This window comes from Euprymna scolopes, unplaced genomic scaffold (genome assembly GCF_053919585.1).
Source record: "Euprymna scolopes isolate OS-2025 unplaced genomic scaffold, ASM5391958v1 sca322, whole genome shotgun sequence".
In the NCBI taxonomy this organism is placed as follows: domain Eukaryota; kingdom Metazoa; phylum Mollusca; class Cephalopoda; order Sepiida; family Sepiolidae; genus Euprymna; species Euprymna scolopes.
The window spans coordinates 17,143-41,427 of NW_027633350.1; the positions used below are offsets into that span (position 1 = coordinate 17,143).

The 24,285-nt window shown below is 34.7% G+C and overlaps 1 long non-coding RNA gene across 1 annotated transcript; it reads left to right on the forward strand.

Annotated features, from left to right (window-relative positions):
- Positions 1-4,530: 4,530 nt before the first annotated feature.
- Positions 4,531-23,762, forward strand: LOC145274301 (uncharacterized). Its single transcript, XR_013866637.1, has 2 exons — positions 4,531-4,629; positions 16,390-23,762. It is a non-coding gene; the product is annotated as an uncharacterized LOC145274301 (long non-coding RNA).
- Positions 23,763-24,285: the final 523 nt, after the last annotated feature.

Here is a 24,285-nt window from a genome sequence, read left to right on the forward strand (position 1 = left end):
GTATATATTTAGAATTTTTTTTCACAACTAGCTCTGATTAAAATTAAAGAACTTTCTTCTCAATTCTAGCACAGAAATGTGGAAATTAACACCAAGTCACTAAAATCAAAGTTTTCTGTAGGAAAATGTAGTAGGCAAAAATCATGAACAAAGATAGGAAATAGTCAGTTTCGCCCTGTACCGCCCACCTCTAGAAGAGAGGGATTTCTTGGCTGTAATGACCGTAGAGAAAGAAGAAGAAGGAGACAGAAAAAAAGGCAGAAGAAAACTCGCTTCTCGCAGATACATGGTTCGTCACAAAGAAAATTCCAACCGCCAGAACCACCTACACACACTCTGCAGGACACTGCATGACTGCTTCTCAGCGTCCTGCCCTTATAGCGGCCGGGAATTATATATTTGCATAATCGCACGAGAGCGCACATGGTTCTGCGATAATTGCATGGGGTCAACATGGACGTCATCTTGGAACTCCCTCTTCCGCTCAGCCGCAACACAACAGACATATCTGAGATAAGCTCTTTATTTCCCCCCATTTCGGTTATTGCCAATTCTGCTACACTCCCCCCTGATCTCATGATCACAAACAGGGCAGGGCAGTCATCTTTGTTGGGTACTTCTTTGAAGAACCGGTGGGTAGCACTTCCTCATTGCCATCTTCCTTATTACCACCGTTATTGCCATCAGTCTGTTCCATTATCCCCTCTCGTGGTTCCATGGGCAGTGTTTCACAATCAAGTCAGGGGGGCAGTATCCGTCTTTGTTGAGTACTCCTTCGTAAAGGCAAGAGGGGCGATCCTTCTTCCGCTTCTTCAGTATATGCATTATATGGCTCAAAATCCTCTCCGTCGTCCGGTATCATACTCTTTGTTCTTTCAGAAGACATTGTATTGTCTTCCTCTTCCTCCGATGTAACAACATAATGGCGAGGGTGCAGATACTTCACATAGCGAGGCACACCGTCCACCAAAATTGATTGAGGGCTCATTACTTTGGTCACCTCACCCTTGCCGAATCTCGTGGTACATTGATTTTGCGGTCTTTTGACCGATACGCGATCTCCAACCTGGTAAGAGCTGTCCTTGGGAGCTGGGGACGCAGTTGCAAGATTGGTTTCCTTTACTTGAACTTCGTATCAATAAATCCTTTTGGCAAGTGCAGTGAAATGAGATACGTCGTCTGGGTGTGATGTGATACCAATAGACAGCCTCCTGTATGGGACAGCGCATTCTAGCCACTATTCGTTTCACTGTACAGTGACATCGCTCCACTATGCCATTCCCGGCTGGAGTGTATGCACAATGGAATCACAAGTGAACTCCCCATTTATGTGCAAATGCTGCAGAAAGCTGTGTCATTGTCTAAAAGGATTTCATGCGGCGAGCGACATTCGAGGAACACTGCCTCCAACTGATGGATCATGCTTGCCGAGTCCTGCCTCGCCAATTTCCTCCAAATGGAGAACCACGATGGACCACAGTCTGTTAGAGTTAAAAAATGGAAGGTGCCATTATGATATCCATTCTAATTCTCTGCCAATTCTCGTTCACTTACAGCTTTCCCTTTTCCCACTTGACCGGTGCTGAGTCAATGGACTGACATTCCTCACATTTCCGTATGATTGTTTTAATGGTTTCTTTTGTCGTGGTTGAACTTCTACTGACAAAGTAGATAGTGCGCCGTACCCCCAGATGTTCACTACCTTTGTGAATAGCCATGATTTGACTCATCCAGCTTGTCTGTGTGAATCGCGCCGATCACCGGGTCAAGCCCATTTTTCTTTTTCATCGCCTCAAACTACTGCTGTGGTACTTGTGTCAATTGGTCAGCTATGTTTCGTGCTGATGGAACCAGCGTCACATCCACTGTCAGCCCATACTCTTTTACAAGCTCCTTGAGAGTGCTTAGTCGCCTCCTAATAAGCATCTCGCTTGTTGCTTTGATGTGTGCTCGCACCTTTCCAGTTAGTGTGTCCAAGACCCAATATTATACGCGGACAGAATCTGTCTTTATGTGTAGCACCTTGTCCTGCCACTTAAGATCCAAACTGATGCCTTTCAATACGGTATCTAGCATCTTTCAATACCGCACCAATTGCTAGGGAGCTAGCATCGACCCATCCATTCAGCTCTTTGCCGTCCACACGGGCCGGATCGTCTTGCTGCACAGATTCTAAGGTCTGGAACATCATATGATGCAGTATAGCATCCCTCACTTCATCATCCCAGCCCTTTGTTACCGAACTTACTCTCCTTCTGAGTATTCCACAAGCCACACGAAGCCAACTGCACACCAGAAAGTGCCTGACGAGTTGACCACACTGGGAGAACAGTGTTTGTCACGTAACAATACTAGGAGCCTCTGGAATTGCATTTCCTTGCTTTCACCACAGTTCACTGCATTCCACTGCCAATTCCAGCACCTGTGCACCGTCCTTCAACCGCTCCGGGTTCTTGCACTCCAACCCAAACTTTGCTAGGTGTTCTCTTACATGGGTCGTGGGCACCACGTCTTCATTGACAAAAATGTGATCAATGTAAGCAGATACTGCACGGCTTACAACTTCTTCCTGGGATAATACTTTGCTGAAAATTGCTCTCATTATCACGGGAGCCACATTCAAGCCGAAACCTAGACGGGTCAGACAGTATTTTTCCCCATCGATTTCCACAGTCTGGTATGGCCACAATGTCTCATGGACCCGTACTTGTAGGTATGCTTTCCTGAGGTCCAGTAGAGACACGTTAGCACCCTTTTGTCTCCATTCACGCAGCTTAACTGCACAAACATCTGCGTTGGCCGTAAACACGTTTACATAATGATTTAGCTCCCGGTAGTCCATCACCAGGCACACTTTGGCTTTGTTCTGCTGTATCACAGCCATCAGGAGAATTAGGCCATGGGGGGGGGAGCCCAATTTATCCTCTGGGTACGGCAAGAGCCAACCATTATCTATCCAGGTGCAGAGCTCCTGCGTGTATTCTTCATGGATTTCTGCCGGCATTGGGTATTCTGACACTCGATTGTGTAACCTTTCAGGGTGGTGGTCCTCAGACCACTTTCACGATGTTAGCCACGATTGGCTTTGATGATCAAACATGTCGGTCAAATCCGGTTCATTAATAGAAATGGCTGTGCATTTAATATTTTTCTTGCTGCCCAGTGCCCAGCCGCACTGATCCTGTAGGCTTGACAACTACACCTTCCAGAGTTTTTATGGCATCGATGCCTAGAAGTGAGTCAAACCCCAGCGGTTTGCCACCCACCACCAACACATCGATTCTGGTAGACACACCTTCATCAGTGGATACAGAGACTGCTTCAACACCGCAACATGCATGGGATATTCTACCAATTCAACATTCACATTGGTTTTTCTCCAAGACCGGCACCGGTCTGCATGTAAAATCGTCCTTGAGCATCCTGTATCAATAAGCGCCAACCATCGTGTCCCATCAACATGGATGCCTGTCACCAGGAGCGTTGTGTTCGCATTTTGGTGGGGAAGGAGACTGGTGCTTATACGTCCTCCCCTTGCTTGTTTCCCGAGCAGTTTCAAGCCCAGTGTCCACTCTCACCACACCGGTAACACAGTATTCCACATTTTCGACAGTCCTTCGCAAGGTAGCCTTTAACATTAACCACGTCCTGATTTTGTTCCCCAGTCATCGTCAAAATTCTTGGAAAATTATGACATTTATAAGTTTTTGAGGATGTTGAAAACGAAAATAACGTTTAAAATTCCAGCAAACGAGTAGTTTCCAAGATATGAAGAATTTTATGTAAATTGAGCACCCACACGTTGACACTCCTCCAACAAAAATTTTGCAAATGTGTATTTCAGCAGCGTAAATTCAAGTTTTACACTAGTGGTTGTCATAAAGTGGGGGATCATTATACGTTAAATTATTATAGAAAAGTGATACCCCACTTTAACATTTCTTCATATATTGGAAACTACTCATTTGTTCATTTTAAACGTTATTTCCGTTTTCAACATCCTCAAAAACTTATAAATGTCTTAATTTTCCAAGTTTTTTTCTAGTGTGGAAAGTCGATTGTCTGCCCCTTGCCTATCTTATATTCCCAATAGGTGTCGCTAGCAGTGTATCATTCAAAAACAAGATGTCGTGAAGTTTTTCTTCGATAAAATGTCTGATAATATTTGATTTTCTTAAATAAAAAAGAAAACTACTTGATCGATTTACGTGATTTTTGGAATATGACATTTTCATACAGTGACAAGTACGTACATTATAAAAACTTTTTTCAGATTTTTATAGTAAAAACGATTATTTGTGGACCATTTATAGATTTTAACCAAATATTTTACGCTATTGTTGAGTTAAAACGAGTTTAAAATCAAATTTAAGATGGCGACCGGAAATGCAGGTTCGCAGAAAATGGAAAAAGAAAATAAAGACATTTCACAATGTCGATTTTTATTCGGATTTTAAAGTAAAATTATTATTCAATATTAAATATTTGACTTTTTATGGATTTTATGTTTAAATAAATGGAACAGCTTTTATTTTCGAATTATTTACGCAAAAAACAACAGCGCCATCTTGAATTGACCTCGACTTGTCAATTTGTCAACTCAAAATCATAAATTTGCTTTGTTCGAAGGTAAGTAAATATAAATATATACACTCGATCAGAATCATGAAAAACATGCACAACTTAAATAAAACCCAATTCTATGGTCAAATCCACGTCGCCTTATTTTCAAATATTTACGAATAAAGGGGGGGGGCACATCGATTTTACGATTCAAGATAAAAGCACATTTTTATCAATTAGACATTTTTGAAATGAATTATAACATTTTCTTTTGTATTTTAAGTGTGTTTCGTTTTGAAAATAATAACTTGCTTGAAATTTTTTTAAAATCTCTCTTAAAACACTCTAATAGTCGTATCATAATGTAATATATGTACACTCGTATTATAAACAAAACATTGGCGCCCGTTATTTAAGTACGTATGACCATACATGTAAAGAATAAGTATTAAAACAATAAAACCGTCAATTTGCCATAGATTTTTTTTCTTAGATTTGTAAATTTTGAAAAATCATTTTCCGGATATATATATATATATATATATATATATATATATATATATATATATATATATATTAGGTATGTGTAAATGAATGAATGAGTCATTGAATGACCGATGATGCTCAAAATGTATAAACATTTTGACCCCTCCCTTAACTTAAAAATTCATCAAAAATAAGGAAATAAATCGATTTTAATGAAATTTTCAGTATTGTCGGATTTTAACCGACTAAAAGGGGGAGGGGGGAGGCATTTCTGCAACTCAACGGGTTAAACCAGAACTCGACGTAGAAGGAAAAAACAATGAAACTCTTACCTTGCGTGGTGAACCCTTCACGCCTTTTCTTAGTCAACAGGAGTTGCAACGAATTGCCTCGTTGCTTACAACGACAGATCGTTGAGAAAACTTGAAGCACTTACCTGCGACTCTACTCTCAGGAAGAGTGACAGCAGAAATATTTTGTGTGGGTGACGACTCTTTTTATATTGGTAGTTGTTACGTTTAACTTATTTGATTGGCTAACTGGATTATAAGAATGATGGAGTGAACTGAATTTTGGTGGTGATTGGAGCTGAAGGAAATTGAATCGTTACCCTTATTACCAGACCGACAAGGTTCTACAATTTTTACCTAGTCACAGGTCTAGGTGTATCAGAATTTTTGTAGGAATTTTTGACACCCCTAACACGAAACTGCGAATAAAATATAAAAAAAACTCGTAATTTCTCTTTTAAAAGTGAGTTGTTTATTTTCTTTATTGATTATACTTCCAAAATAAACTATTAAAGTTGTTTTAAAAGTAATAGAAATATTTTATTTTATTTTTTTAAAAAACTAATGAATTTTACGAACTCAATATTTTTCAATTTTTAAACTTTAAAAATCTATCAAAATTTTTCTATTGATTCTATTTTTACGGTATTTTCAGGGTCAATGTGAAATTTTATGCCCTTTCCAATAAACCGAATATAATATTTTAGACAAACCTTTTTTTTTTTTTAATTCACGCTCTCCCCATTTTCAAGTGTCTATTAAAAAGTAAATAATTAATTTACTCACCAAAGTTTTATATATCACAAATTGAAGAGAAAGCGTCAATAGATAATATATTCAAATTTAAAACAAAAAAAGTAGTGTTTTTTAGAAATTTACCTGTAAAGTTCGAAGTTTAAAACCTTTTTTTTTAAACCACGTTGTTTGTTTTTTCTTTTTTTTTAATGAAACCTTGGTCCTTGCTCCTTTAATTGAAAAAAAATTAGGGCTTGACTTACATTTTTCGATTAGTTATAAGCTTGGAAAGATAGGGGGTCGAATAATTCACGCCTCCCATTTTGAAATGTCTATTAAAAAGTAAATAATTAATTTACTCACCAAAGTGTTATATATCACAAATTGAAGAGAAAAGGTCAATAAATAATATATTCAAATTTAAAACAAAAAAAGTAGTGTTTTTTTTAGAAATTTACTTGTAAAGTCCGAAGTTTAAAACCTTTTTAAAAAAAAAACACGTTTTTTTGTTTTTTTTTAATGAAACCTTGGTCCTTGCTACTTTAATTGAAAAAAAATTAGGGCTTGAATTACATTTTTCGAGGAGTTATAAGCTTAGAAAGACGGGGTGGAATTATTCAGTATTTTTCACAAAATTTCTGACACACCTATCACAGGTCGCAACAAACCATTGTTGCAAAATCCTTGTTAGCCTCTACCTTTCAGTGAAGAAAGTTTCCACAGTAACAGTAACCATGAAACAGGCTGCTGGACTAAAACAAAAAGACCAACCAACAAATATCGCCGATAGAGGGTGTTTTTATACCCACGTCGATTCTATGCAAATGTTAAGTCCGATCCACGTGAGTGGAAAAAAAAACCCAAACACTATTATAAAAGCAGTCGACCAAACACTTTCAAACCTCTTGCTTGAACAAGTGCCACACAGAATATCCATTGCTTCACCCCTCCACATCGAGTTCCGGTAAGTAAAAATTACCACAGTATTTATCAAATAATGATCACGGAATATAATGAACCAATTATTTTTATGGAATCTTAGTGGAAAAGTATTATTTTGTTTAAGCAAACACACCTTTAGTAAAGTTGTTGTTTTCAGTAGTAAAAAAAAAAATGAATGAATTTATTTTTACGTTTTTATGAAAATAAAGCATCGTAAATTGTAACAATTACAGAAGCAAAACGTGCAGAATTAATAGCTGACTGGGTAGGGGACATGGTTTTGAACGTCGGCTTATAATATTTTTTTTAAATTTTGCTTACTTTTTGATTATGTTTGAAAGAATTTCCCAAAGAAAAACTAGCGTGTGAAATAAAAATACATGGAATAATTTTATCTCAAATCTGAAAACCCGTACATTTCACTTAAAAATTCATTATGACAAGGATCGTGTTTACATTTATCTAGTAAGAGAAATATAAGTTTTCTGGCATTATTTCCATATGAAAAGTCTTAAGATAATGAATTAATACAATAAATGTACTTAACTTTTGCTAAAAAAGGTAATAATTAGCCAAAAATTGGACAGTGGTAGCAACAAAGTTTGTTGATTGTGTCAAAAAAAAATCATGGCGGCAAAATTCAAAGAGTATGGAGGCACATAAAAAACATAATTTATTTCAAGTGTAAAAAGGTCAATTAAATTCATTAAGTTACAATGACAGTTTATTCATTTTAAAAAGTTCAATTATTAATAGAATTTAAACTTGAAAGACAAACTGCATAAATTTTAATTAAATTCATTAATTATACTGATAATTTATTCATTGAAAAAAGTTAACACCATTATTTATTGATATTTATAGAGAATTCAAAGCGGAAAGTAACAATTTAAAATTATTGAAAAAATTACACACTTAAAAAAATACAAACTTATGTTTTAATTTATCGGAATGGCTACATGAAATTTAGAGTTGACTGACACAAACAGACGTATCTGAAAATGACGTTGGGTAGTTGGAGTGAGGAGGTAATTGGGCAAAACTTTTTTCTTCAAGACTGTGCATCTGTACTTACCAACATGGAATGTTCGTATAATTTTTACCATTTTTTTAATTTAATTATTTTTGTATGTTGCTGTGTTTCAATTTAATTTTTTTACTTTTTTTTCCAAGATTATATGAAAATTATCGTACATTGATGATTATACATTCATGCGTGCAATGAAAATATTAGAATCCTACATATAAAGATTACGTTAAAAATGTAACTATAAAAAAAGTAGAAATACTGTTTGCGATTATAATTTTTTTTTGTGAAAATATTAAATAAACAATGCTTAATTAAATGATAATATCGGTAGTTGGAGAAATTAATTTTTCTTCGAGTTATATAAATTTTGTTAATACAGACTTTACAAGCTTTTTTCCCCTTATGTTCCTATGAAAATTAAAGAATTTCAAAAAATTTTATAATTTACAACGCTTTAATTTCATGAAAAAGACAAAATAAATTCATGCATTGTTTTACTACTGAAAACCATAACTTTAGTAAAGGTATTTTTTGGTTTAAAAAAATAATACGTTTCCACTAGGATTTAAATAAAAATAATAGGTTCATTATATTCTATGATCATTATTTGATAATTCTACTGAAGTGTTGAGACATTATGTTGAACAAAGATGGTGGCGAAGAATCAAATGCAGTTCCAATCCTGAGTGTTAAGTAATTGCCAATAACAAAGATGTCAGCAAAGAATCAAATGCAGGTTCATGACCTAGACAATGGCGAACTGATTGAATTTAAAATTTGACAAGTTTTATAGTAACTTTAGAAGCTTTTCATTGGTTGGTTATTATAACTTGTGGTTATAAAAACGATCATCAAAAGCACCTGTCAGACTGAGGTACACCGCTTGGGTATCACCTAGGAGGACCACTCTCCCAGGCCTTGCCACCCGGCTTTTGGGTGGTGCGAGTTTATTGCTTGTCGCCTGAGGCGCCCCTATTGGGGAATGCAGACAGAGGGGTGCCTAGGCAATTTTTGTTGAGGCAAGAGTGCCCCATCTTTAGGGGAGCTTGCCTACTCTCCACCTTCTGGCCTTGTCCCACATTTTGCTGCGTTGGACAGCAAATAAATATCTACTCCCCATTTAGGAGTCAAAAACATTTAATACTTTTAACTTTTTTAAAAACTTTTTTATATAATGGAAAAATCCTTTCGGGTTCAATTTGGTTTGACTTAAGAAGAGGAAAATAAATAAAATAAAAATAAACAAATAAATGAACAAATACAATAAGAATATTTTTGTTTGTTTTTTTGTTTTGGGTACTTTGTCTTTATTCTCATTGGTCAAAAAGAATTATTAATATATTGGTATGTGTGCAAAAAGAAGCCATTTTTTTTTGTAAATCACATTACGTTTTTTTTTTTTGATACATATAAAAATAAACACTTTTCAAATATATATATATACATACAAATATAATCCTATTCAAATACATATTAATATATATGCACAAACACATACAAATATACATTTTTTTTAACAAAAACTGAAACATTCTGTTAGGTATTAGTTGGTTAATTTGGTTAGTAAGATAAAAATGGTCGCAGTTTAACGTCGTGCCTGAAACAATTTACAATCTATTATTTTTTAATTTTTTTTGTGTGTGTGTGTGTGTGTGTGTGTGTGTGTGTGTGTGTGTGTGATTTTGACATTTATGCTTCTCTTTTTGGGTTTCTGAAAAGAGATTTATTCATAATTAGATTCCAAAAAGTCCGGCTGTAAAATGGTTTAATTTTATCCTTTTTATAGGTTAAGTGAAAGTGTTGGCTATATTATTCTCAGACGTTACATGACTAAGAGTAATAGATTTTTTTACTTATTTCATCCCTTATGAAATGATATCTGATATCAATATGCTTCGACCTTTGATGAATCATAGTTTAGGTTTAGGCACAGATAAAGAGTGGGGGGATCATTGATAGTGTTTTCAGCTAGACGAGTGTTTCTTGTTAAAGATTGTTAGGGAGGGGGACCATAGTTTGAAGCTCAGTGAAGCACTTACCATGAAAATTACGATAAAGTAAAGACAAACTCGCTACATCTCTTCTATGAGATAGAGATTGCAAAGAAGAAAAAGGGACATCTCCTATGAGGCTACAAAGTCTATTTTGTACTTTGTCAAGGCAGGATAAGTCCTTTCTAGCAGATTCTGCCCAGATGTGGCAACAGTACTCCATCCTTGGACAAACTTAGCTCTTATATAGATAGAGAATTGCATCAGCAATGAGATATTTACTGGATCAATAGAAGGATTCCACAATTTTTTCAGCAGGTTTGGCAACAGATTTGATGTACGTGTTCCATTTAAGATCAGGAATAAAGGTCAAGCCCAGAAGCTTGTCAAAACATGAGGCCTTCTCAAGACGAGAGCCATTCATTTCAATTGATGTCATATGGAGATCAGAGCATTGATGATGTAAACATAGAAGCTTGGTTTTAGATGCATTAAAAGTAACCAGCCACTCCTTTCCCCATTGTAGCTCAAGATCAGAGGAGAGAGCATCAGAGAGAACTTGGTCATTTACGGTCTTAGATGTGCTACCATAAATGGTAGTGTCATCAGCATAAATGTCTACAAATGATAAAGATGTGATTTGGAAGATCATTAATGTAAATCAGGAAGAGAGTTGGGCTCAAGATGGAACCCTGAGGGACTCCACCATTAATACTGTTATCTTCTGATTTTTGCCCATCAACTACTACTCTTATGAACCTATAAGAGAGAAATGATTTGATAATTGAGAAGACATTTCCAGTTATACCATAGCTGGAGATCTTGTGAAGTAAACCTTTATGCCATACCCTATCAAAGGCTTTTGATATGTCAAGAGCAATTGCCCTAGAAAGGTAGCCTCCATCGAGAGATTCGCTAATCCTATGAGATATAACTGTAAGCACATCTGCTGTAGATCTAGCAGAACAGAAACCATCTTGTGTGTTACTAAGAAGGTTATTTTTGCTGAGATGGTTGATTACTTCTCTATTTAACACAGATTCCAGCAACTTACTCATGACGCACAGGAAACTTATTGGCCTGTACTGAGAGAGAGATGACCGATCACCTGAATTCTTAAATACAGGGTAAACTGATGAGATTTCACATTGAACATTGAAGTCTCCACATACATGAATGTTAGCTAAAGGATAAGCAGATAGGACATGGTCAATTTTCTCAGATATGCTTTTAAAATAATAACTCCACTGTTGTGGGAACCATAGAGAGTAAATATAAATGCAGTAGTGTGAACAAGTGCAACCCGAAAGCACATATAGGGTAAGTTAGCATCTTTTCTGGAGATGTCCCTACCATATGGAAAGCCATCTTTTATATAGGCACATATTCCATGCCCATCGCGATCTTGAGGATCAGATTTGGAAGTTAAGTTAGAGTATCCTTTAATTACAAACTCATCTAGGGGAATAGTCTGTCCAATGCCAGTTTCGCTTAGGAATAATAGGTCTTGTTTAGTCTCCTGTAATTGTATTTCAACCTCTGGAACGTTAAAACGTAGATCCCCGATGTTGGAAAAGGAGACATGGTAATGGGGGTCTACATTGGAAGTTGGAGATCCGGGTTTAATCATGTAGTTTTTCTTGAAACTTTTCATGATGGAGTTTTGGGATTTGTGGAACAGGTCGACAGACTTGCTTAGAGCAGGAGAGAGAGGGAAAGTAAGAGAGCAAAAGAAACAAAGAATTGTTGTTTTTTTTTTTGTAGCACATGATAAGGTAAAGCTGTAACAATTACCCACTAATATGGCATCGAGAGGCCCCACCAGAAGCTACTGCATGGTCCAGAATCCATTCACTAAATGGCAATACAGCGGCCCCAGTACTTTGTACCTGCTGTAAGACAGCCACTTTTCTGGTTAATTCAAGGTTCGGGTCCCTGACTATCAGCCGGATAATGGCAGCCCGATAAAACATTTACCTCTAGCACCCTTACTAGTGACATGGCTACAAGGATAAACATAGAAACAGAAAATTTTCGACATCGCTGGCGGTTTTTCGCGTAAAATACTGTCAACCTAGAATACTGCTTTTTCTTCTCCCTTTGTCAGAAAAATCACTCATTAAAAATGAAGACTGAGGGACAAATAAAGAGAAGCGAGAGTAACGGGAGCTGCTGATAATGCATCCACAATGCATTCTCTACTCTCCATTAAAAAAAATTAATAAAAAATAGATAACAAAGGATTTGTTTTGCACGATTAAGGTCTTTAATTGCCGGTCTCAATAAGTTTTAAGATAGCTTTTTACAGTATTACATATATCAAGCCTAGTTGCAGTCATCAAATAGATGAGGCTTCCACTGATTTCTCTGTATAATCGCTCATCTATTAATTTTGTTTCAGTCTCTATATTCTCAGGATTTGTACTCAGTTTGCAATCTTGCATTCCGAACTTGAGCAGAATTTTTTCAATGTACCGTGATTGGTTCATTAGTTTCATTTTCAAAATTAAATTTTATACTCAGGAACCACGACAATTGTCTAAGATCGGCCATTTTAAATTTTTTATTTAATTTATTTACAACATCTTTTAAAATGTTGTCACAATTTGAGGCGAGTAATATATCGTCAACCCAAAAAAACCAAAATCAACAATTTATTTCCTATATTTTTGGTATACATGCAAGCATCTACAGGACACTGCTTGAATTCTTGTTCTATTAAATAATCATGGAGTGTTAAATTCCAATTGTGAGCACTTTGTTTTAGTCCATATAACGATTTATTCAGTTTCCACACAAAATTTTTATTTTTCATTTTAAATGGCTCTGGAGGGTAAATATAGATTTCACAGTCAATCAGAGCATTTAAATAAGCATTTTTACATCCATTTGATGTATTTTTAAATTGTATTGAGTAGCAAATTGTAATAAAATTCTAATTGTCGTTAAATTTGTTGTTGGTGAAAATGTTGCAAAATATTCTACTCCAGAAATTTGTGAAAAACCTTTTGCAGCAAATCTTGCTTTAAAAGTTTCACTGCCAGAGGCTGTGATTTTTATTTTGGAAAAAAACCCAACATGAAGAAATTATATTCTTATCTTTTTGGCTTTGCCACTATTTCATATGTGTTATTTTCAGATAAAGAGTAGCAGTAATCCACTGCGTAATCTTGTATCTTTTCAATTTGTAAGAAGTCTGGCCTTTTTCGCTCCCTTATCGGGTATCAACGTGTCTGGTTAATATTTACGTCAGTGGTTCTACTACAATTGTCGTCATTATTAATATTTTCATTGTGATCAATTAAGATACTAGGTAATATTTCCTCACGTTTTTCATCCACTGGATCGCCATTTTTTAAATTTAATGTATCATTGAATTTTACACATCTAACTCTTTTTATGGCATTTTGGTCTGGAAAGTAGATTAAATATGCTGAATTGTTTTTATCATAACCTACGAAAATACCTTTTTCGCTTTTAATATTTACTTTACTGGTATTTTCAATAAATGCAAAACAATCTGAACCAAATATATGCATTCGATTCATTTTGGGTTTTACACCACTAAACGTTTCATACGGTGTTTTGCCTAATCTTCTATTGAGCGATCTATTTCTGATATATGCTGCTGCCATTAAAGCGTATGTCCATAACCTATACTTTAATTTTGATTCAATAAGTAGACATCTTGCCATCTCAAAAAAGGTTCACCATGCTATTTCAGCCATTTTGAAAGAAGAAATATGGTACAGATTTCTTGTGTTTTTTATGACGGTTAATTAATAGAAGTTCAAAATCTTTACTAGTAAATTCAGTCTCACTGTCTGAGCGAATACATTTTACAGAGCTGTACAGGGCAATATAAGCTAAATATTTCTTAGTGGCGAGGATAGTGTCAGATTTTGTCAGATTTTATTTTAGAAAATAAACTATAATTAAACCGAAAAAAATCGTCAATAAAGTTCAAAATGTACCTTAGATTATTTCTCCCCATTGGGTTGATTGGACCTGCCAAGTCAGAGTGCACACGTGAGAGAATTTTTGTGGCCTTTTTGTCTGGTGTTTTGCTTATATATTTTGTCATTTTCCCCTGTGCACAAACATCACAATTTGGGAGATCGTCTGAAGGTATTATTTTCATGCCTTCGACTACATTTGGTAATTTTTTAATATCAGCTGTATTGCAGTGTCCCAGAATTTTATGCCCAGTTTCCAAGTCATGACAGGCAGTTTTTGAGGGAACCATACTTTTTAAATAATATAGTCAGCCATTTTCTTTAATGTTAAATACAGTTCCATTAGGGTATATCAATTTTGACTTGGTTTGGGCAAACTTTATATATATTTGTTTAATGGCAGAAAATGTCTTGCTTAAATGTTAAAGTTTGAATCAAAATTAATAAAATCAAATTCCTTAGTGATACCGTGCACTGTAGCACCTCAGTCTACAAGGAGATTTTTACTGCTTGTGGTATTGTCAAAGTTACATGTGAATAGAAATGTATGTTCTTCCTCAAAGTTCTCAACGTTTTTTACGGAGTCCATTTTGGAGCTTTTATATCGACAAACTTGTAGTTGGGTCGTCCACAATTATAGCAGATAATTTTATTCTTTTTCTTGGGAAAATTACTTTTGGGGAAAACATTGCAGTGAGATGCGTAATTTGGTGGTGTCTGTTTTTGAGAAGCATTTTTGAACTTCATGATATTGCTGGAGTCTTTTTTGTCCATGAGCACCCGATTTGTCTCTTTGTAAATGCACAATGTCACTTTAAATTCACTGAAATTTATGGGTTTGTCTTTTTACGTTATAACAGTTGTAAATGGTTTAAAATCGGCTCGAAGTCCCTTGAGGGTCATTGATATCAACAGGCTATCGCTTATTATTTCACCTAAGAGTTTTAAGGTATTAGTGGTTGTTTCTGCTCCTTTACATCCTTGTTAAGTTTTAGAGACGTTTGTTCTGTATATAGTGATATAATTTTCGGTTTTCCTTTTGATAAATAATGCTCTCTTAATATGTTGAATGCTTTCAGTCCATCATCCAAGGCATCTCTTATAATCAGAGATAGACTTCTATCGTCTAAGCATTGAATCAGTTCTGAAAACCAGTTGCATTCTTTTCCAGAAATTTGGGGTCATTAGGATTCTCTGTTGGAAATTGTATCACTTTGTGTAATTTCCGAATCCTTAGATATCCCAGAAATTTTACCTGCCACAATTCGAATTTAGATTCCAAACCGTCAAAGAAAAGATGATGGCTAGGCGCATAACCTGTTAAATGTTGAGACATTATGTTGAACAAAGATGGTAGTGAAGAAGCAGTGCAGTTCCGATCCTGAGATTGAAGTAATTGCCAGTAACCAAGATCATGGCGAAAAATCAAATGCAGGTTCGTGACGTAGACAACAGCGAACTGATTGAATCCAAAATTTGACAATTTTATAGTAACTTTGGAAGCTTTTCATTGGTTGCTTATTATAACTTGATTATAAAAACAATCGTTGAAATCATTGGTGTCATACCCCCCATTAGGATTCAAAAACATTTAACAAAAAGTGAGAGCATTTTTACAAAGTTCTCATTAAAGAAAACAAATGGAACTGGATTGTTTAGTCTTGATGAAAAAGAAAACCTTACTTTTGCTACACATGTGAAGCTTTATCTAAAAAATCATATTAACTTATATACATTTAAAAACGTTTATCATTTTAACTAAAATATTCTTGGTCTTAAATAGTAATTTTTTTTCTAAAATAAAGTCTTTATATACTGATAGAAAAAAATATTTATATATCTTAAAAACGTTTAACTATTTCACTTTTTCCATCTTATTTTATCAACATTTATTTTCAATTATACATTCCCTAGTGTTACTGTTCTGTGTGTGTAAAATAATTTTCTTTGTATATGTAATATATATATATATATATATATATATATATATTAAGGTTTATTAATTATTATTTATTCACAGATACCAGTCAGTTAAAAAAACATGACTGATTAACGTTTATAGATTAAAAGTTTTAATTTTCAAAATATATTGATTAGCATTTTTTTCAAAGTTTTCATTGTAGAAAACATATTGAAATAAATTGCTTGATTTTGATTAAAAGAAAATTAACCAAAGTAAAATTTTATACTTGTGATAAAAGTCCGAATTAAAAAGGAAAAGTCATATATTAAAAACGTTTATAAATTTAAGTTTTTTCTTTTTGACAATTTCTAATTTTGTGAACTTTTATTTTCACATTTTTTACTTTTTGTTGATTTTTTTCTATAGAAAAAAGTGTGTTAACAAGTTAAAAATGTTTTTGTGCGATTTAATAATAATTCTTCTTTATTCACAGGATTTAGAGTGAAAAAAGTGAGTGCATCAGCATTTTTACAAACTTCTCAATGGAGAAAACAAATGGAAACAGTTTCAGATTAAAAAGAAAATTCACCAAAATAAAATTTTATTCTTGTGAAGATCAATGACAAAAAGTTTCAAGGAAAAAAGAAAAAACTGTTAATTTGTATTTGTAGAGGAACTATTATAACTAAAAAGAACACATGGCAACAAAACGTTATTCTTGCTACATATGTGGAGTTTCATTTACAAAAAATTTTAATCTAAAAACACACATCCGAACACATACTGGTGAAAAGCCTTATTTATGCACAATATGTGATGCAGCTTTTTCTGATCGTTCGAACTTCCGATCACATGTTCGAACACACAGTGGAGAAAAACCTTTTTCTTGTGATGTGTGTGCATCGGCGTTTGCTAGCCGTTCACATTTACAAAAACACACGCAAACACACACAGGCCAAAAACCTTATGCATGTGACATTTGTGGGTTTGGATTTTCTGAGCGGTCGCATTTACGGAACCATGCCCGAACGCATTCTGGTGAACGACCATATTCATGTCAAGTGTGCGAATCATCGTTTTCAAGCAGTTCGATTTTGTCCCGACATATACGAACTCACACAGGAGAGAAGCCATATTCTTGTGACGTGTGTTCGGCATCGTTTTCGCAACGATCGAGTTTAACAACACATGCGCGGATACATTCTGGCGAGAAGCCATACACATGTAGCATTTGTGCGTTGTCGTTCGCGAGCAGTTCCGTTTTATCGCGACATGCACGAACGCATGCACGAGAAAAAAAAAAGTTTTCTGGTGAAGTTCACGCTTAAAAAGCCATATAAAAATTATACCAAAGAAAAAAACTACATTTTAAATCAAACAATGTTAATACTTAAAACAACACTTGTAAATGAATATATTATCTTGATTATCATCTTCCATTTGATGCGGATTATGAATTCATGTTACTTAGTTTTCCCTATTCTTTTTGATCCAGGGAAAATTGGTTGATGGACACCAACTGTTGAGAGATTTCCAATCAAAATCTTCGCCGTAGCTTTCCTCATAACATGGACAGGCCAATGATTGATCCTTTGACATGGCCAAAAAGTCTAAGGGCTTTACTTTTGATCATTATGACAGATGAATATAACAATACAGAAAATAAAAAATCTTATTCTTGTTAAATATGTGGTGATGCAGTCAGGCAGAATCCAGCTTAAAAAGTCATGAGAATATGCATAGGAGTTTAGATTATAATTCTAAATTGACCTTAAAGAATACTCATAAATGAATATAGCCAAGACAGAAAATAGAAAACTTATTTTTGTAGAAGGTGATGTAATGTTTCTGAATTTTACAGATGAGGTGTGATTATTCATATTATTTGGATTTTTAAAACTACTGTTTTCATCTTCAGTGTTATTTTCAAAACATTTTCCTCAATGTAACCTTCTACCATCATCAGGTCTATTATGTCAAACTCCGGAAGCTTTCTGTCAGAAACGGAGAATGTGCACAAAATTTTGAACAGTATGCTTAATTTAATCTATGGGAGTAGCATGCTCTCATTCCACCAGCCATATTTGGCTTTTGCATTTCCAACCTTTACTCAACAATTGCTCTTGACATATCTAAGGCCTTTGATAGGGTATGGCATAAAGGTTTACTTCACAAGATCTCTAGCTATGGTATAGCTGGAAATGTCTTCTCAATTATTAAATTATTTCTTTCTGATAGGTTCATAAGAGTAGTAGTTGATGGGCAAAAATCAGAAGCTCACAGTATTAATGCTGGTGTCCCTCAGGGTTCCATCCTGGGCCCAACTCTTTTCCTGATCTACATTAATGATCTTCCAGATCACATCCTTACATCATTTGTAGAGATTTATGCTGATGACACTACCATCTATGGTAGCACATCTAAGACAGTAAACGACCAAGTTCTCTCTGATTCTCTCTCCTCTGATCTTGAGCACCTGGTACAATGGGGAAAGGAGTGGCTGGTTACTTTTAATGCATCTAAAACCAAGCTTCTCTCTTTAAATCATCAACATTCTAATCCACATCTGGCATCAATTGAAATGAATGGCACTTATCTTCAGGAGGCCTCAAGTTTTGACAAGCTTCTGGGCTTGACCATTACTTCTGATCTTAAATGGAACACGTACATCAAATCTGTTGCCAAGGCCGCTGGAAAAATTGTGGGATCCTTCTATCGATCCAGTAGATATCTCACTGCTGATGCAATTCTCTATCTATATAAGAGCCAGGTACGTCCAAGGATGGAATACTGTTGCCACATCTGGGCAGGTGCTGCTAGAAAGGACTTTTCCTGCCTTGATAGAGTTCAAAATAGACTTTGTAGCCTCATAGGAGCTGTCCTTTTCTCTTCCCTGCAACCTCTATCTCACAGAAGAGATGTTGTGAGTTTGTCTCTGATGTATCGTTATTTTCATGGAAAGTGTTCGACTGAGCTTCAGTCTATGGTACCCTCTCGCCAAACTTTAACTAGAAACACTCGTCTAGCTGAAAACACTATCAATAATTCCCCCCACTCTTTACCTGTGCCTAAACCTAAACGTAGATTCCATGAACAAAGCTTCTTTCTTAGAACTGCATGCCTGTGGAATTGTCTTCCGTTTTCCTGCTTTCCGACTGACTACAATATGGTTGTCTTCAAGTGTAATGCAAATAAGTTCTTGATGAGCCGTTCCATATAAGTTAACATATTTACCAAATTTTCATTACTAATGATTACTATATTGTCCAATTTCTACTGTACACTCTTTAACCCTTATCCTTGAGTGGCCTCTTGGCCTTGATAGTGTGGTGATGCTTGTGTAAAAAATAAAACAAAAAACTAATCAAAAGAGCACAATGCTGTTACTTTTACTTAATCATTATTTGCTGTAATTTGCTTAAAATTCCACAAATAGAAAGTTTTAATTATCGTCAAGATTGTCTGCTCTTTTAGATTTTCGATTCTGCTGTCCCTTTCGCTTGATAAGTAGACATAGTCAAGCAGGCAAGAAAGCCATTCTTAGCATGGTAAAGGATGTGTGGACTTTCAATTTATTTGAAATAATCATTAATCAGAATGAGTCATAACTTGCTTGTCACCATCACCACTGTGGGCCCAGATCGCTGGTTTGTGGAAATAAGGACAATGAGAAGTTCTCAGGTAGTGGTTAAGGGCTTTTTTGAAGCAAAACGATGAGTCGAATAGAGAAATATTAAAATATTTAAAAACGGTCAAATTTTGGGGGGTTTAGAGTCCACAAATTTAAATTGGGATTTTACTCCCAAAAAGTGAAAATTAACTATTTGGTCATATCTTAGTGAAAAATGATCCACTGGCAGTTGTTTAGGGCTTGTTGTAAATCTGATAATGTGAATACGATATAGTATATATATTACAACATATCAATCAAGTAGGATATCTTCAACAAGAGAAACATAAAATTTCTTTGGTAAGTTGGAAAGCCTTGCATGAGATCTAATAGTGTGAGCATTTGCACCACATTCAGTGCAATACTTATTAGGATGCAATTCATTGGACTGCTTCACATTCAGTGCAATACTTATTAGGATGCAATTCATTGGACTGCTTCACATTCAGTGCAATACTTATTAGGATGCAATTCATTGGACTGCTTCACATTCAGTGCAATACTTATTAGGATGCAATTCATTGGACTGCTTCACATTCAGTGCAATACTTATTAGGATGCAATTCATTGGACTGCTTCACATTCAGTGCAATACTTATTAGGATGCAATTCATTGGACTGCTTCACATTCAGTGCAATACTTATTAGGATGCAATTCATTGGACTGCTTCACATTCAGTGCAATACTTATTAGGATGCAATTCATTGGACTGCTTCACATTCAGTGCAATACTTATTAGGATGCAATTCATTGGACTGCTTCACATTCAGTGCAATACTTATTAGGATGCAATTCATTGGACTGCTTCACATTCAGTGCAATACTTATTAGGATGCAATTCATTGGACTGCTTCACATTCAGTGCAATACTTATTAGGATGCAATTCATTGGACTGCTTCACATTCAGTGCAATACTTATTAGGATGCAATTCATTGGACTGCTTCACATTCAGTGCAATACTTATTAGGATGCAATTCATTGGACTGCTTCACATTCAGTGCAATACTTATTAGGATGCAATTCATTGGACTGCTTCACATTCAGTGCAATACTTATTAGGATGCAATTCATTGGACTGCTTTACAACACCAGCATCAGAACGTTCAAGCAGTCTACAAATAACATCAATTAACTTTTCAATTAGTGATGATTTTCTTGAAAGGAATTTCAAATAATTACGGATGTCTTTATTGTTGGACTCCAAACATTCCTCTGACGTTTCCTAATCTGCAGCCATCATTCATAGCCATCATTCATAGCCATCAACTCGACTGAATGTTGAATTATTCCACGAAGAGCATGATTCAGTTTCACCCATTTAAAATGATCACACATATTCCTAATTTGGCAAAGAATTTTCATCTTATCAAGGTTAACTTGTCTTGATGAAAATACAATACTAAGGATTGTTGACAACTGGCGATGCAAAACCAATAAATTATCCCAGTATTTCACAGGAGTCAATTCTTGATATCAATAAGCTCTTCAGAGAAAAATGGTCTTCCTTGAAGGCCATTTGTTGATGTCTCATTTTTTCCACCAGCAGAATTACATTTATCCAGATAGAGACGATTTTCCCCAGGAATTTTGTTAAGGACTTTTTCTCTGGAGGCACAAATTGGATCACTTAATAGCTCTGACTTCTAAATCTGTTGTTGGTAGTCTATGTATCAACGATGCATAACTTTGAGGAACCATGTAGTGCCATTGATGCAGGCATGGATTATGGTGATATTTTTCTGGTCTGATACAGAAATTGGTTTTGCTGTAACACCTTGCCTGATCTTAAAGTCACCACTTTTATAAGGAACCACACCATCATCATCAACTAGACTTCCCAACAATTTCAGTGTATCCTCAACACATCTGCTCATTGGGAATACATCAGAAATAATTCAGGATTTGTCCAGTCTGCCTATTTGCTAACACAAAGAATACAATCTATATCATCTAGTCCTAACACATGCTTCTTAAACTTTCATGGTTTCATGAATTCTTTACATCATATGCCTTATTGCCTACTTGTGCATACAGACCCTCAGCTTCCAACTCTGCACAATTCCTATCAGCTGTGGGGATGACAGCATTGAGAAGGTTTTTATCTGTCTCTTTCTTTCATCATTTCAAGGACCTATGTTACTAAAACACTTTCATCTTTTCTTTGTTGTCATTTGCACTCTCAACAACATCAAACAATTTTACTTTTGTAGCAGCAAGTTCAAGCACAGCTGAATTTACTTTCTTATTGTGCTGACTCTTAAAACGATTAAATTACATCTTGGATTACATTGAATTTTTTTCCACATTTACTGATACACACATAATAATTAGGGGATTTTGTTTGTGGATACTACGACCTGTAATCAATGATTACTTGGAAGATGTTTTGTATCATGGACACTTTGCTGATTTCTTCCATCTCATGTCAATATATATCTGAAATGTAAATATTGATGTTAGAAAACAATTACTGAAACAAACAAAAATATTGTGAAGAAAGTTTAAATGATATAAAGGAAAGTTTAAACACAAGAAAGTCAAGGAAATCCCAAACAGACATAGGGAACTTCTCAATGGACAATTCTCAATTTCTGGGAAATGAGTATGTATGCTACAGTTTATGAACACTAACAAATAAACTAACAACATAGCATGCATTAAACATCCATTGCAACAAATGTTTTCTATTTGAAGACACATAATTGCAAAAAGAATTGCGGAAATATTTTAATATTTCAAAATTTTTCTTGTAACTATGAAATATTTTAGGGTAAATTATTCTGCAAACGGCTAGATCTCACATATTGCACCAGAAACCCATAAACCATGGATTTCAAAACGTATGTGTGAGCTTTAGCCCTAGTGAAAATATTTTGCAATTTATGCAAAAAGGAATCGTCCGGTTTGGGTAAAAAATATACAATTTTGGCATGCTTTCTTTTTACAAAGAAGAATGAAAATTATACTAAAATTTTCTGGAAATGTTCATTTATTATTGATTTTATTAGTTGAAAAGTTATTTTTCAACATTAATAACCTTATAAACAAGTAAGGATGGTTTTGTAAGGAGTTTTTCTATTTTTAAGAGTTTTTTCTGTGGTTGGTACAGTTTTACTTATGAAAAACAAACCGCGACGAAGGTTTCCAACTGCAGATTGATTCCTGCAACTTGAAAATCGTATAAAATCACTAAAATTAATGCAATTGACTTGATTGTTTTTGTTTTATCAGAAATGTGTTTTACTTTTTATTTATTAAATTAAGAAAGTTTTAAAAACACATCATTTGCCTATTTCCACTATTTCGTCCAATCTGCGGAGCAGAAACTGGAAGTCAAAAAGAGCAGATAATCTTACCTATAACTGAAATTCTAGATAAAAAACTTTGTTCATGGTAGTTTCATTAATTTTAAGAGAATGGTTTTTCTCGGAGCTATATTTTATGTCCAATTCTGTTTCTTCCTTATATAAATTATTTTTTTAGAGGTGTTCTTGATTAACATCTATGCTGATGATATCACTCTATTTTCTGGTGCTGCTTCTCATCTATCTCCCTGGGGTCTGTTGAAATATGCAGCTGATCTAGAAGTTGACCTAAATTCGGTTGTGTATTAGGATAGAAAAGGGTTCTTTTTCATTTTATCCTGTTAAGAATCAGCTTGTGTCTTTCTATTGTAAGCATGTCTCTTTTCTTCCTGAGATCCTTATGGATGGCTCTGTTTTTGAGAAATAAACTCTGAAGCACATCAGTTCTACACATTAGATGAACATCTACATATTAGATCCATTTCTTTTTCTACTTATTGTAAACTCAGTACTTTTTATGGTCCTATACACATTCTCATACTTACAGCTATTGTGTCTCTCTACAAATCTACTTTCAGATCATGTCTGAAGTACTGTTGTCATATTTGAGCAGAAAAATAACTGATGAACTATACCATGTCTTATGGCCAGCATATGTCAAACTGGAAAAAAACTGCAATCAATAAACATTAGAAAATGCATTACCATTGCAAAAATGTACTACTCATGTTAAATGTTTCTTTTAGATATAATGGAAATGAAATTTGGGTTTTGATACTTAATTGAAATTAGGGAGAAGGGTTTGAAAGAAGTCTCAAACAAAGAAGGTAATATGGAGAGAATGAAAAAATGTAAAGAACTGAAAATAAAACCAATGACATTATTTTATCTTATATGTCTCGTTTCAGTCATTTACCACAAAATAAAATTCTGTTTTAGGAAGCCTAATAATTAGTGATCTATGGCAATAAGTAGTAAGATTGTACATCTAAACAACAAAAATATGTTTGAATTGTTCACAAAGCATAACGGATAAAGTAATAGGTAAAATTCAATTGTAAGTGACACTCTTCTGAAGTTGTTGGTTCAATCCTCAAATGAGTAGTTTGAGTAATAATATTCTAAATAATACAAACCTAATTGAGATGAAATGCAATAATATGAAAGAAGCTGACGATAAAGAAAGTCCAAAGAACAGAAATTATTATTGAAAATAAAACTGACGACACTATCTTATGTAAATTTATCTTATTCATTTATCAAGAAAGTCACAAAGGTCTTTATGTCATTAATGAAGTAGCATTCACCCTAAGCGGATTGAATTGGCTTCTTCTGAAAGGGAAAGTGCCTTCAAGTAAAACCAACACAAAGTCAAGTATCTCGATTCCTTTGTGTTCTTAAACCAAAGGAA